At 35.4% G+C, this 11,946-nt stretch overlaps 1 pseudogene; it reads right to left on the bottom strand.

Moving 5' to 3' along the window:
* Window positions 1-9,273: 9,273 nt before the first annotated feature.
* On the bottom strand, window positions 9,274-10,843 carry LOC149815681 (xanthotoxin 5-hydroxylase CYP82C4 pseudogene; annotated as a pseudogene).
* Between the last annotated feature and the right edge of the window lie 1,103 nt (window positions 10,844-11,946).

Here is an 11,946-nt window from a genome sequence, read left to right as displayed (position 1 = left end):
GACAATGGACACATGACTTCAGACTATGAGATTTTGAAAGTGAACCTTATCCAAATGGTGCAGTCTTACATTATGTGATTTTCTAACTCGATGTTGGGGATGGGGCGTGCTTTGGATCTGACCAAGCGACAGACTTCAGCTGCTATGAGGATAGGTCCATGACATTTTTCTCTTGGAGTTAACTCATATTTTGATTTTGTCTTCCTTTCCAACCTCGATCTTTTAAAAGATTGGCATTTGGACTTTTTATTCAATGTTGCTCAGATATAGCTCTTTCAAATGACAGATGATGTTGATCTTTCACATTATAGAAAATATTTTTTGACCTTTTAGCTCTCTTGACCCAGCATGTACTTGTTGTTTATAGTGCAAATTGCAAGTTATTCCTTCACCATTTTCAACATTATAAGCAAAGGTTTGAGCTGAATGTGTGAGGATCTTGGTTGCACTTAACTAAAACTAAAATTTAGTAGGTAACACTCATTTTATATGACTAGAATTAGTCAAGCCAGTTCTAGCTTCTTCTTCTCTTTCTTAATTCCCTTGTCATGTCCATCCAAGCTCTTAAAATAGGGGAGGTTGACTCCTATGTGCACCCTACGTGGGCCATTTGGTCCTCATTGGCCTCCTTGGATCCGAGTTCTTCCAAATGATATTTGGTTCTTTCATGCTCCACTTCATCCAATGCCAACTTGGATCTGGGTGTCACCGGATCTATATCATGTTTTTGCACTACTGAACTTGGATTTGGGTCCTCTACAACGTGTACAAGGTCTTCAACATTTGGATATGTAGCATCAAGTGTATCCAACCAAGTTTCTTATTGTAATGCATATGGATCTAGGTCTAAGTAGGTTATTCTTAGATCTATTTAGGCCAATGAATATGGGTTGAGGTCTTACACACTGGGATCCGTTTTGACTGACTAGGCAATTTGCCCTCCAGAATTTGGACCATATCAACAAGCCCGAGACCATGTGGGCAACCCCTTGAGGTTTGTCTTCATAATTGCGTACTTGCTAAAAATCATGCACTTGGTTGAATGAATTCATTGAGAAAATTTTGCTTTTGTTTATTAAATTTTAGTGCAAATATGAGCGATTGAGATTTTATAACTCTAAAAACACATCCAAACATGAAAAAATGTTGTTGAGAATACTTTTGTAAATCTGAATTAAGCAATACCCAAATCTTTTTCCTTTAAAATAATTTAGGATGTTTTAAGAGATAAAATTGTTTTGAATCTACATAACTACTCATAGATATCTTTTAAGAAAAACTTGGTTTACATTTTTTGAGAAAAGCTATGTTTAAATTTTTGAAAGTGTTCCCTCCAAATGTCAACCACCCTTTTTCCATTTAAAAAAATGAAAAAGATTATTGACCTAGAGCATGAAAATGTAGTAAAGTGATATGCAACCAGCAAATTTTAAGAATTTTCTGGTAAAAAAGCCCTTATCTTTTAAGTACACACAAAATATGCTGCTAAGTTCAATTAATTGTGTTCATAAACTTGACTTTTTTTATTAGATTCTACCCACATCATCACCACGCAATGGAAAGCAGTAGTGATATGCAGACCCACATAAATGTCAGCTTCGAACGTTCAGCATTTCATGTTGTCAGTTATATAAAATCTAAAGTAACTTTAGAAATAATAGTAAATGAGAAAATATATGATGGTCATTGATGATGCATAAATATCACATTTTATTAATACAATTTCACTGCATAAATGCATCATCTATAGGTTTAAAGCATACACTTAGGAGCATAATGATGTTAGGGAGCTCTGGTTCGAATTTCATCAAAATCGGAGTTAATTTGAAGGAATTATGCCATTTATAGTGTAACGGGTCAAATATCGGATCCGATTTGAGAGATTTGGATCCAGACGCCCATTTGGATCCTGGATTTGGGTTAAAACACATGGAATCAACCCAGCTCCAGCCCACTTAAGTTTTGTAAAAACATTTTCTAAAAACCCCCTCCTACATGAGGCGCCCAGTAAATATTTTTATTTTAACACTGTTTTTGTAAAATGGCCAAAACAAGCCAAATCGTCTAAAAGGAGGGGGGCTCCCATTCCAGCCTGGTCTTTGCTTTGGATTTCGTGCCCTAGGGGCACGATTCTAACTCCAGCCCCCTTCTCAACCCTCACCTCCTTCCATCTCCATTGAAGACATGGCGAAAAGCTTGAGATCCAAGCCTTCTACCTTGTCTCCCTTTCCTTTCTTTTCATTTCTTTAGCTTCCATGTTGGCTAATCTCCATGTGTGTTGTGTTTTGCAGGTGCAGCAGAGGTGGGAAACATCTATTCTCGTTTGGAAGTGTGAAACACTCCAACGAGAAGGGCCGGCTCTACCTCCATCCGGTCTTCTACGCCCCCCGATCGAGAATCGGTTCACATTTCATCTTCGGTGGAGTTCCAACGTGTTGCAGCTGTAGGACATGGTACCATGGTGTATTTCCAGCATCAACGAGGTTCCGAACGGTGCGAAGCCAAGCAAAGTCCGCTCTTCTCTTCTTCCCCTCAGTCTTCGAATCGCCCGAGAGGTAGGTCTTTCTCTCCCTTCTCTTCTAGCTAAAACCTATCATGTGCATGTGTAATGTGTTGTGTGTTTTTCTATATTTTCGTCAGCCTTAGTATAGCTTTTGTTCGTGCAAAGGCCAGCACGTAGAATGTTTAGGTTTTGGTGTTTCTAAAATAATGTTTTTTTTAGTCCATCGATGGTGTGTGAGGTGTGTGCGTGTATTTGAAGTAATGCTGCTGTATGTCTGCGTCTTCCTCTTGTTATCCCAGTTATAGATAGGTCTTAATATGTTTTGTTAGCAGTAGATGTTATGGATCTTTTCCCATTTGATATTGTTAGTGATTTCCTAGTTGATTGATTGATTTTTGTACATAGCGTGTCATGTAGGTTGTCCTAATTCATTAGTTAAAATTAGTTAGAATATTTTCTGTAGATCAGTAATGTAGATAGATTAAATTGATTTAAGTTGGTTGCTGTGTAGTTTTAAATTTGTTTCTTGTAATGTTTTAGGTTTAGGTTTAGATTAAATTATATTTCGTTTTAGAATGGTCGATTGTAGTGATTGTCTAGAAGTCATTTTCGGTTTTGATTTTCTGTACAACATAGTAGATTCGTTTCATATGTTTTAGATTTTAGTTTATTGTAGCTTTCATATAGTGTTTGTTCAAGTCGTTTTTTTTATTTAATTTTCTGTAGGTAGTTTCTTTTTAGATTCATTGTTAACAAATTTTGATGTATAATTAGTCATAGCTTGATTTCTGTTTTGGTTTCATTTCCAGCATGATTAGTAAGTTTAGTCTACATATTTTTAGTTTAATTGGTTAGTCATAATCATTTGTTAATTTAATTTAATTTAATTTAGAATTATATTTGTCATTGTGTTATTAACTTAAAATTAGATTTTCCATTTTTTCGTGTGAGTGTCTTCTTTTTCCCCATAGGTAGGGCGGCCATTAGAGGTCCAGCAAGATAATAAAGTCCATTTGGTAAGTTATTAATTTTTAGGAAATTTTTATTCATAGGTCTAGGTTCATTGTATGCGTTTTAAGTAATTTAGAAGTAAATTCGATTTTGGTGTAATGTTTAATTAGGTTGTTTTTGCAAATTCGTGAATTAGGTAGGTATAGTCTTTGCATTAATTGTAAATATGTTATTTCAGCTAAGGGTAGTCTAGTTTAGCTAAGTGATTTAATTTAATTGGTAAATATAAGGGCAATGTGATCTTTATGGTTGGAATACGAATTTGGTATTAAGGCACCTCCTCTAATTTCGTGAAATGCAATTAAGGAAAATTCTATTACCCAATCAAGTCATAAATGCATTCTCCTTTCCAATGGGGAACCCTTTGGAATTCCAAAGACTCTTTAAAGAGGTTTACACATTTTTTGGAAAACCTTTGGAATTCCGAAGGATCTTCTAAAAGTGTCTACACGGCTTTTGGAGCAAGTTTTGAAATTCCAATTTTCATTTAAAGCAACCCCAAATTCTTGGAATGTGCTATGGGAATGATTCTAAAAAAGAAAGCTCAATAGCTTTTAATGATAGGAAGGAAAAACGGCTGGATCCAATGGGTTGGACGGTTTTTGAAGATTACACTTTCCCAAAGTGCAATTAAGGCAAGAATGAGAGAGGATGTCCCCTACCAATTTCATGGATTGCATTTAATGAATTATCTTTTCCAATGTGACACCCTTTCGAATTCCAAAGGATTTTCTAAAAATGTCTACACGTTTTGGGGGCAAGAGTTGACATGTTCAATTGCCTTTAAAGCCTACCCAAAAACATGTATTGTGTTTTGGGAAAGAATTTCAAAAGGACCTAGTGCTTTTAATGAAATTGTGAAAATTGAGTAGGGGCCATTAGTGGACGGTTTTAAAGATCCAAGCTTTCCAATGAGTGATTAATGCAATTATGGAGGAGCACTCCTTCCCAATTTCGTTGATTTCCAAAGAGCCCTCTTGACTCCTTTCCTAGTTTGCTTTAACATAGAATTAATGTTAATTACTTTAGTAAGTTTAGTAATAGTTTAGATTTTAGAAATCGTGGAGTAGTATGTAATTAGTCTTTCATTTAATGTAGTTGCATTTACTTAGTTGTCTAATTTAGCTAGAGTAGGTTTAGTTTCATTTTCCTTTAATATCGATTTTAGGGTAGACTCTTAATTAGTTAGGTAGGTGGTGTATTTAATTCCTAAACCCTACTAACCACAACCGACCCCTAGTTAAACCTTAGCCATCTTAGTTAGTTAACCCCTAACTCTAGTTAAACCCTACCCTAACCGTACCTTAACTACCCATGTTTAGTTAACCTTACCTTAGTTAGTTAGGAAGTAACCCAACTAGGGTGGCGTGAACCCATTTGAATCCCATATCATTAAACCGCCCCTAGTAACCCTAGTCACTTACCCTAACTACCTTATCCCATCCGACCCTAGCTAACCCTATTTAGTGCCTACCCTTAGTCGACTAACCATAGTCAAATCCCTAGTTAACTAACCCTAACCTTAGTTAATTAGTAGGTAACCCTAGTTAGACTAACCTTAGATTTAGTTAACCTTAGTTAGTACTTACCCTTAGTTAATTACCACTAACCGACCCTAACTAACCGTAGTTAATACTTAACCCTAGGTGTCTAAGCCATCTAACCGTACCTTAACTACCTTTAGTTCATATTTAACCCTAGTTAGTGTCTGACTTAAATAGGTACTAACCCTAGTTAGTAATTAGTGCTAGTTAGAATAACTCTAGTTAAATACCTAACCTTAGTTAGTGACTAGACTTAAGTAGTTAGTCTAACCATAGTTAAACCGTAGTTAATTACTAACCCTAGCCTTAGTTAAACCCCTAACCTTAGTTAGTAAAATAACCCTAGTTAGTTAGTTAACATAGTTAGTGTTTAATTTAGTTAGTAAGTAATCTTAGCTAGTTAGACTAACCGTAAGTTAGTAGTTGTTTTAGTAAGTTAGAATTAATATTAGAATAGATAGTTAATTTAGTTAGTGATATTAGATATTATACATTATGTCTAGTTAGAGTTTATATTTATTTAGGTATCTTATTTAGAGTATTAGTGAGTTTAGATTAGGGTATTTCTTAGATTTTATAATTTAGTTTAATTGTTATTGTTTGCTGTAGTTTAACAGTAGGTTAGGTTCAGTTAGGACTGTTTTTGTACGTGGTTCAATGTCCAAATGTCAATTGTGGATTCAAAGAGATGAATAGTGCACTGAACCAAAACCCTAATTTTTAGCATTTTGTGCACGCGTTATTTTATGTGGATTTTTATTGAGTTTTCCAAAAATTATTTTTCTATTCTCCACATCGGTGTGTTAACTATATGCAGACCAAATTTCAGCTCGATTCGAGTTGATTTGGTCTGGCTTTTTCGGATTTTCAAATTTCGGGTCCAGCGATTTCCCAGATTATCCTGATTTTGAAACGCTTCGTTCTAGAGATCCAGAATGTATTTTTCACTTCTGTAAAATGTGTTAGTTGATTGGATCTGTCTTTTACAGAATAGAAGTGATTTGACTAAATTTGGAATTCGTTTGACCCCTCAAATAGTCGTTTTGCGAAAAGCTATCAGAATCCATTTTTGCCTTCATTAGGGACAAAACAGTCTTTTACTTATTTGTCTGATTTCGTGTAGTTTTACTGTTTTCTAACATTGTAGTTAGTATATTAACAGTATTTAGAGTAATTAGAGTTGCTTAGATTAGTTAGTTCACTTAGTTAGTATAACTTTAGTTTTATACATTTAAATTAACTGTAGTTTAATGTAGAAATAGTTTAGAATTAGTTATAGATGTAAGTTAGATTAATTCTTTATTTAGTTACTGACTTTGTGTTTTTATTATGTAGGTTGTTAAGTTAGAACAGGTTCACAGATGCAATTCAATTGTGATGTGCGACTGCACTTGATGTGAAAAGACAATTTTGCCCCTGGAGACCTGCTGAAGACTTAGCTGCCTATTGTAGTTTATTTTCATAGTTAGAATGTTATTTAATGTAACTTGTAAACATTGACATAGATTGTAAAATTTTTATGTTAATAAAGTGTTATTTTAGAATTATTTCAGAAATATCCTGTTCCCTGTGGATTCGACCCGTACTCGTCACTTCAGTGGAAAGTCGGTTTTATATCTTTGGTTGACGATTTTCCCTTGATTTTAGTGCAAAAATATGTTTTAAAAATGTCACTTCCAAAAGTGCAACCAGTCATGAACCACGATACCATATGTGGTGGCACATATTATCATTTGCATGGATTGGCTACCAAATGTCGGATCATACCATAAAAAGGTGTTTAGCATGTTATAAAAATCAGTTTAAGAACTCTTTATTTACATGATAAAAGAAAGTCATTTTTATAAAAGTCTTTTTTTATATGATTTTTTAAAGAAAGTAATTTTTAAGAAAGACTTTGAAAAAGACAAGTTTTAAAAGAGAAAGACGTCTTTTGAGAGTTTTTAATTTTTAAGAAAGTTGTTTTTGAATAAGATGATTTTTCGTATATTCATGTGATATTTTTTAAGAGAGTCATTCTTTTAAAAATGATTGACTTTAAAACGTCTTTGAGAAAGTCTTTTGAAAATTTGTTTTTTTAATTCATATGGCACTCTCATGAAAAAGTCTACTAAGCAAAATGTGTTTGAGAGTGTGACGTTATAAGAGTTTGAAATAGTTTCGAAACAATTTTTGACTGTTGAAAATTTTAGGGTTTTGAAAAAATAGTGTTTTGAGAAGACACAGCTCTACCTAACGTCTATTTTATGAAACACAACATCAAAATTAATTTTATATCTTAGCAAAAGAAACGTTTGATATGTTTTGAAGAGACACATAATACATTGTTTGGAACCTGATATATACTTATTTTTTTGCTTTTAAAAATTTTGTTACCTATTGCTGCACAAGGAGAAAGAAAAAAAAATTGTGAGATTCTAAGAGAGAAAATTTATGATTTTGAGAAGCACTATATGCCCTCATTCTCTGATATGATTCAAGTGGCTTATAGAATCCCTATACATGTTCTGACATTATTTTTCTGAACTTCCGTAAGTTTTTCTCAAGCCATAAGAGGGGTGATCTTTGCGTGGCAGAGGCTCTTTTGTCAAGGTTGCTGCAAAGATTGATTTGTACATGATTTGATCTTGGTTTTGCAAGATCAAGGTATAGTGGAATCTCAAGCATGGTTGTACTTGGGGACTGGACGTAGGTCTGGACGACTGAACCAATATAAAATCCATTGTCGCTTGTGGTTTGTTTGTTGTACATTTTTAATTTTGTATTTTTTGTTTTAAAATACTATTCACACCTTCTAGTGTTGTATTTCCATAGATCCTACGTATTTTACAGATCTTTTAGACTTGAAACATTATAGCAAACCTTTTCAAGAGTTTCTTCTAGATTCTAGTAAATCAAACCAACCCTCATCTTAGCCCAAACCATGCTTGCATCCTTTTTACCCAAACTGATTCCAAGATACCCAACATATTATGGTTATCGTGAACTTCAGAATCTGACTCGGCTTCCTTGAGTCATATCTCTCTAACCCAACCTGATCTAAGCTTGAGATTTCATTCATAGTTGCTTTCGTGTGTCCCCAACTAACCCTCCAAAAATCAATCTTAGATCCCAACCCAATAAAGAGAACCAAACTTTCCATTAAACCCTACCAAACCCAAAACATAATCCAAACCCAGTTTTCGAGCTTATAAATCCAGAACCATGTGAAGTTTGACCATGATATTTTAACAGAACCTACTTCCACATGTCTTAAACCTCTTCCTAAACTAGCAGCATTTTATCTATTGTAATTTGAGTGTACCAAACTTTTTCTCAAAACCTATCAGAATCTAAATTGAACCTAACCTTGTTTCTAACTTATAAAAGTGCTCTATACAATACAATATAGTTAGTGGTCAAAAAAACTTGAACCGACATTGCATTTCTCTTAAATTATATATTTTTTTTACGTTTTCATAGCTTTATGAGAAGCTCACTTTTAGAAAATTATAAAAAGCTCGCATCTTTATATATGAAGATGAACTTTCTCGTTCTTTGATTGCCTTTCTATGAGTCTTAAAATCCCTCTTTTCATTATAGATTCTCTGTACACAATGATTTTTTTTATAAAAAGCTTTAACTTAATTTCCAATGAAAAGCCATAGGTTTGAACAATGCTTTAATTTTATGTTATCTCCTGCTTTCCTTCTATTAAGTTTCCTGCATGCTTCCTAAACCCTACGTGTTTCTTGAGCATTGTTTTATTGCTTCACGCTTCACACATGTTTCTTGCTATCGTAACTAAGCATCATACTTCCAAAAAGGTGCTTGAAAATAAAATAAAAGAAACAAGAAAGGTAGGAAAACTGAGAAAATTGCATTGAACACCAACATGGAGATTCCAACTTATCATATTTTCCTATAGAACTGATGCTTCCAAACACCACCATGTATTTATTTCAATGGAAGGGAAGGGTCTTTTATATTTCTAAAAAATCTCTTTAGTTCTACCTTCATATGGGAGTTTTTTCATATAGGGAGAGGTACCAAAGGAGTTGCCCATGAGAAGATGAAAGTGATGGAAAAAACTGGTGCTCAATTAGGTCCAGCATGACACCTTTCCACCATAATGCTTTGTTGTTTGTTTTACACATGGCAGGAAAGGGATATCAGCTCAAAATTTTTTCATGAAAATTGCATTACCACATGAAAAAGTTATTTCCAAATAATAGTTCAAAGTTTGAGAATCGATGTAACACATAAAAGTATGAAGAGAAAATTGCCTACGTGGAAGTCCAACTCATCTTGGGCCTTGTTCAACACATGGCGGTTGTTCAATGGAAGAGAAAGGGCCCACACTGAGGTATCTGACGTGGTGTCTGCCCCAGCCACAATCAAGTTCTGCAGTAAATGAAAATCAAAATATCACACACACACACACACACATATATATATATATATATATATCGATGTAAATGTGGTCAATAATGGATAAACTGTAGCTTTCTCTTTTTCAGAATAAAAGTTTGTTCATGATGTTATGCGTTCTGATGTTTTTTGTCTGCTGATGTAGGGTGATCTACTGTTAGTTCTTTCATGGAATGAATAAGATTCATTTTCCTCCTGTGTCAAACTGAAGGCTTCGGATCAAATCTCACTAATACATGGATGCTGCCGTTCATTTATTATGGTTGGAGCACGTAAGGCCCATCAGGTGACCCACCCGATTCTTGGTGAGGGCTTTCTTTGATCATGAGAAAGAAAAAAATTCTTTGATTAACAAGGAATGATAATTAAATTATAAACTCACCCAAGCCGTAGCCTTGATTAAGGTGTCGGTAGGTCGCACGTCAGACAGATGACCATCGTCCAGTTGACTGATAAGCACGTCAATGAAGTCACCGCCACTCCTATCGACGACGGAATCCTTTCTCTGCCGGTACTCCGCCACCCAAGCGGTGGCGATCTCGCCCATCTTCCGTTGGACCCTCTTCATGGCCTTCAGGCAGCCATCCACATCGAGGCGCTCCAGCCAAGGGAGCGCATCCGACACGGTAAAAACCCCAATTAGAGGCAATAACTCCTCCATCAACTTGAGGAGCTCGCTCGCACCCTCATCTTTTCCAGCATCGTCTCCGTCGAAGTACCGTTTTCCCACGACCATCCTCAGGATGATATTCATTCCCATGATTCCCAACCAGCGCTTCATCTCCACTGGCTCGTTGTCCTTGCATCGTTCGTATAGGCCTCTCACAAGGGAGTCAACTTCCTCGAGCCGGATGTGCTTGAGCAACTCAAGCCGTCGGTTCGATAGCAGCTCGAAGGTGGCAATCTTGCGGACTTTCCTCCAGTAAGGGCCGTAGGGAGCAATGCCGAACATGGAGCTTTTGTAGCCGAGGAGCTTGGCACTGAGAAGTGGTGGCCGACTGGCAAGGGCTCTATCGTTAATGGCCAAGCACTCCTTGGCTAATTCCATGCTACTCACGACCATAGTGCGCTTTTGGCCAAGCCGAAGAGCAAAAATGGGGCCGTATTGATCTGAGAGGGCAGCGAGGGTTCTGTGGAGAGGTGTGGTTTTCGCTAGTAGACGGAGGTGGCCAATAATGGGCCAAGCACCAGCTGGTTCTGGTGGCTCAGAAACTGCTTTGAATTCTTTCTTTGAATGTATATGGAAGAAGAAGAGAAGAGCAAGAGCTGCTACGCCCCCTATGACTTGGATGGTATCCATAGTGATGAAGCAGTCCAGTCCGATTATGTGTGTATATGCGCGGAGGGCAGATGCTACTCTATCATTTATAACCATCGGGATGCACAACGAGCAAACCTAGCTCTGGCTGGGCTAGGCTAGGCTAAGCTTTTGCATATGCTATAAATGAGCCGAGCTTGTACTAGCTACTAGCTCAAAGGATTGAACCGAGCAAAAGAGCCGAGCCTGATAGGCCAAACGATCTCGCCGTACATGAACTGCAGCTTTATAGTGGCCAGTACGAAAGCATGAAATATCCAAAAATATTCGTTTCACATTTCGTCCAGTATATCATACCGTGCTACTGACAGTGCAGTTGTTAAAAGATGAGCGCAATTTCTAAAAAGGGTGAAAGTACATGGTAGTTTTGTGCAGAGCCGTACCTGTGTTTTATGGGGCATTAGGCGGAGGGACAAAATGGGCCCCAGTAGGAGTTCGGGAGGCAGCACCTCCAAATTTTTTTTAAAGAATCAAAATAACAATAAAATTTGCATTCACATTAAACAAATATAATATTCTAAATATTTATATTATATTAAATAAAAATGTATAAAATATTTATATAAACTACCTAAACAATACTCGTCTGATTGTTTTAGAGGCAAAAATAGTTATCAAATCAGTTTAATCAAGTTGTTCAACATTAATTAACAGAGATTAACTAATACAAATATTTATATTATTTTTATATTTAACTAGCAATAACATCAATTAACAAAAATTAACTAACAATAATTAATAGTAATTAATTAACAAAAATTAACTACTAACAAAAATTAGAAATTAGAAATTAGAAATTACAGTGAAACAAGAAAGTCAAGAGAATAAGACACAACCTGAGTTCAAATAATGATAAGATTTATATTTTTACTAAACAAATATGATATTCTAAATATTTATATTATATCAAATAACAATGTCTAAAATATTTATATAAACTACTTAAACACTATTCGTCTAGCTGTTTTAGATGCAAAAATATTTATCAAATCAGTATAATCAAGTTGTTCAACCATTTCTTTCTCAATTGACAACATAGCCAATCCATTCAATCTGTCCTGAGACATAATTGATCCAATATAATTCTTGATTAACTTCAATTTTGAGAAACTTCTTTCCGATGATGCAACGGTAACTAGTATTGTTAGCAAAATCTTATA

Source organism: Nuphar pumila, chromosome 15, assembly GCF_984573655.1.
Source record: "Nuphar pumila chromosome 15, dmNupPumi1.hap1.1, whole genome shotgun sequence".
NCBI lineage: Eukaryota > Viridiplantae > Streptophyta > Magnoliopsida > Nymphaeales > Nymphaeaceae > Nuphar > Nuphar pumila.
Note: the sequence above shows the minus strand (reverse complement) of the source record. Positions and strands in the feature narration are given on the sequence as shown.